Source organism: Sapajus apella, unplaced genomic scaffold (genome assembly GCF_009761245.1).
Source record: "Sapajus apella isolate SASKATOON/1434 unplaced genomic scaffold, GSC_monkey_1.0 scaffold74, whole genome shotgun sequence".
NCBI classification, from domain to species: Eukaryota; Metazoa; Chordata; class Mammalia; order Primates; family Cebidae; genus Sapajus; species Sapajus apella.
Genome location: NW_022437014.1, coordinates 34219 through 38715, shown reverse-complemented (window position 1 = coordinate 38715; position 4497 = coordinate 34219).

The following is a 4497-nucleotide window of genomic DNA, read 5'->3' as shown; positions in this document are numbered from 1 at the left end:
GAGGAGCCAGGGCTGGCCTTTTACAACCTGTGCTTTCTCACAGTGAAGGTCATGGCATCATGTGAATTCCTCACAAGGAGCTATAAAAGACCTTTGGAGGTGGGGGTTGGGAAAACCTGTGTGAGAACCAGTCACCCAGGGAGTAGGAAACAGGCCAAGGCAAGCAGCTTGGTGGGGAAGCCGGAATGAGGGGCTCCTTCCACCAGGCCAGCTCCATTCAACGCTGATAGTCTGTGCACTTTTCAACCAACCGGCTCCTTGTATCTTAAGCAATCGTTGTTGGTTTAGCAAGAAGTGGGCTTATTTCACATAAGCCCACTCTTATTTCTTATTTCACAAATGAAACAGAGGCTGAGTGAGGTCACATGTCAAGCCCAAGCTCCTCTATGACTTAAACAGTTTTCAACAGTGTACATGACAGCAGGGGGCGGAGGAAAGAAGACCCAGCAGGGAACGTAGGGGCTTCCTGGAGCGCCAGCTCTTCCTCATTTTTTTTTTTTTTTTTTTTTTTTTGAGACCAGAGTCTCACTCTGTTGCCCAGGATGGAGTACAGTGGCATGATCTCAGCTCACCGCAACCTTCGCCTCTAGGGTTCAAGCGATTCTCCTGCCTCAGCCTCCTGAGTAGCTGGGATTCCAGGTATGCACTACCATTCCTGGCTAATTTTTGTATTTTTAGTAGAGACGGGGTTTCACTATGTTGGTCAGGCTGGCCTTGAACTCCTGAGCTTGTGATTCGCCTGCCTCAGCCTCTCAAAGTGCTGGGATTACAGGCGTGAGTCACCGCGCCTGGCACGCCTCCTCGTTTTGTAATGCATTCATTTATTCATTGAATAAATGTTGCTGGAGCATCTACTGTGTAGATACATGATAAATAAAACTGGTGAGGACCCTGCTATCTTGGAGCTCAAACTCCACAGGAGATAGCCAACGAAAAAGTAAGCAAAAACATAATTAACAAATACTTACAGCTAGTGATAATTTCTGTGAATAATTTAAACAACATAATGATATAGAACAGGATGGGGCGGGGGAGCCATGATGACTGCATTACTATGCTAAAAACTGAATGATGAGGGGTTAACCATGCACAGACCTGGTGTGGTGGCCCACACCCGTAATCCCAGCACTTTGGGAGGCCGAGGTAGGTAAATCACCTGGGGTCAGGAGCTCGAGACCAGCCTGACCAACAAGGTGAAACTTTGTCTCTACTAAAAATACAAAAATTAGCCAGGTGTGGTGGCAGACACCTGTAGTCCCAGCTACTCAGGAGGCTGAGGCAGGAGAATTGCTTGAACCTGGGAGGTGGAGGCTGTAGTGAGCCGAGATCGCACCATCGCATTCCAGCCTGGGCGACAAGACTCCATCTTGGAAAAAAAAAAAAAGTAATGAACCTGCATTTCCAAGATTCCTTGCAGTCACAAGTGGTCCTTTGACTAAGTTTTGGCCAAAGAGATCTGAGAAGTGATTGCAACCTCAAAATCACATTTTTTTTTTGAAATTTACACAAACTCTTTATATTGGAGTATACACAGAAAAGTACACAAATGTTAAGCTTAGTGCATTTTCACACGTGAACACACTCGTGCATGGGATCTGATATGCCAGCCAGATCAAGAAGTAGAACAATTGTACCACTGCATGCTATACTCCAGCCTAAGCCACAGAGTAAGTTCCTGTCTCAAAAGGAAAAAAAAGAAAAATAGAGCACTGTCAGATCCCAGAAGTCTCACAGGCAACCTGACTTTTACTACCATAGATTAACTTTGTCCACTGTTACACTTTATATACATGTAATCAGTCAATATGCAATCATTTGTGCCAGCTTCTTTTGCTCAGCATTATACTTGTGAGATTCATCTGTGTCATGTGTAATTGTGGTTCATTCTTTCTTGTTGTAGCATAGTATCCTATTGTGTACTATGCTACGCTATTTCTACCTGTGGATCATGTTTTTTTCTTTCTTTCTTTCTTTTTTTGACCGAGTCTTGCTCTGTCACCCAGGCTGGAGTGCAATGGCACAGTCTCGGCTCACTGCAACCTCTGCCTCTTGGGTTCAAGCGATTTTCCTGCCTCAGCCTCCCGAGTAGCTGGAATTACAGGCACCTGCCACCACACCTGGTTAATTTTCGTATTTTCAGTAGAGACAGGATTTCACCACGTTGGCCAGGCTGCTCTCAAACTCCTGATCTTGTGATCCGCCTGCCTCGGCCTCCCAAAGTGTTGGGATTATAGGCATGAGCCACTGCGCCCGGCTGGATCATGTTTTTAGGAGAAAATTCAACCCCTCCACTTCCTCTTTCCTTTGTCTGGAACACAGATATGATGGTGGAAAGAACATCTTAGGAGAGGGGTTGTTAATGTATGGGCCAAATCTGACCTGCAGCCTGGTTTTGTTAAAATCTCATCGGGACATGCCATGCCCATTTTGTTCATGTAATTGTCTAGTGCTGCTTTCCTGCTACATTAGCAGAATTGAACAGCTGTGATGATTGGCCCACAAATTCTAAAATATTTACCATTTGATCATTATTTACCAAACGAAAAAGTTTGACGGCTGGGCGAGGTGACTCATGCCTGTAATCCCAGCAATTTGGGGGTCCAAGGCAGGTGGATCACCTGAGGTCAGGAGTTTGAGACCAGCCTGGGCAACATGGCAAAAACCTGTCTCTACTAAAAATACAAAAATTAGCTGGGCATGATGGCACATGCCGATAATCCCAGCTACTTGGGAGGCTGAGGCAGGAGAAGCACTTGAACCCAGGAGGCAGAAGTTGCAGAGAGCTGAGATCACACCACTGCACTCCAGCCTGGGCAATAGAATGAGACTCCATCTCAAAAAAAAAAAAAAGTTTCCCAACCCATACAGCAAGATAGAAGGAATCTGAGCTCCTGAATGACCTCAGGTAGCAGAGCAGCCTACCTGCCCTGGACCACCTAACCGCTTCTGAAATGTTATGTACAGGAAAAGTTTCGGGATCTCCCTGTCACAGAAACTTACCCTGTACTGTAATTAATACATACGTTCTGCATGTTTAAAAACTGTTGGGTAAATAAATAGCAGGGCAGCAGAACTAAATTCTAGTCCTGTCCATCTTTGCTACTGATCAGTTGTGTGATCTTGAGTAGTCAGTGGGACCTCAAATTTTTATCAAAATGCCTAAGATTCTACAAGGAGTGAAAAGGAAAGGATTTTAGAAACCGTTTTCAGGAGCCAATAGTGTAATGACAAAGTCCAGGCCCTTTAAACATGGGCGATTTCCACCTGGGGTCAACCATTTGGCTTTTCTGCTAAACAAGGTAAAACACCAGTATGAAAGAAAACTTTGGCCTGGGCGCGGTGGCTCATGCCTGTAATCCCAGGGAGGCCGAGACGGGTGAATTACGAGGTCAGGAGTTCAAGCCCAGCCTGGCCAAGATGGTGAAACCCTCGTCTCTATTAAAAACCTAAAAATTAGCCAGGCATGGTGGCACTCACCTGTAATCCCAGCTGAGGCAGAGAACTGCTTAAATTCCAGAGGCGGAGGTTGCAGTGAGCCGAGATCACGCCACTGCACTCCAGCCTGTGCAACAGAGCGAGACTCCGTCTCGGAAAAAAAAAAAAAAAAAAAAAGTGTTCCCCTAAAAATTTTGATGGATGCTAGAGGGTAGGGAATACCTGCTGAGCTGTCCAGAGACCTGATCCCTCAGCTGGATTTCAGGGATTGCTTTAACCTTAGCTCAGGGTTAAGTCCCAGGAGACAGAGTCTTGCTCTGACCTTCAGGGCCTAAGGCTAAGCATCTTCCTGCATCTCAGCCTCCTGTCTCCCCATGCTGAAGATGTGTCAGCCAGCAAAGGTTTCAAAGTGGTGGAAACTGCTCTGTATTTCCAGGGCAGGCTGTTCTGCTCCTTGGGGTAGGCCATGTATCATCAGCTGGCACCAGGAGGGGTGGACAAGCCCTTGGCTAGCCATTTGTTCTTACCCTCATTTTCACAAGCATCACTTACATGTAGAAGCCAGTTTAACAATTCAGTTTAAACAGTAGTTCTAAAAGTCATGTTATCTTCTTAGTAAACTTCATGGAAAATAAAATGAAATCTGAAAGTGGTGATGTAAGGAGATGATGACACATGGGAGCAGAGGTGTATGCTCAAGAATGTTCACGGCAACATTGTTTAAAGTAGCAAAAAAAAACAAACAAAAAAGTGGGCATGGTGGCTTCTGCCTATAATACCAGCACTTTGAAAGGCTGAGGAGGAGGATCACTTGAGCCCAGAGTCGAAGACCAGCCTGGGCAACAAAGTGAGACCCCATCTCTACAACAAAAATTAGCCAGGCGTGGTGGTATGCACCTGTGGTCCCACATATTTGGGAGGCTAAGGCAGGAGGATCACTTGAGCCTAGGAGGTTGAGGCTGCAGTGAGCCATGATCATACCACTGCACTCCAGCCTGGGCTACAGAGTGAGATGCTGTCTCAAGAAAAATTTTTTTTTTTTTTTTTTTTTTTTTTTTTTTT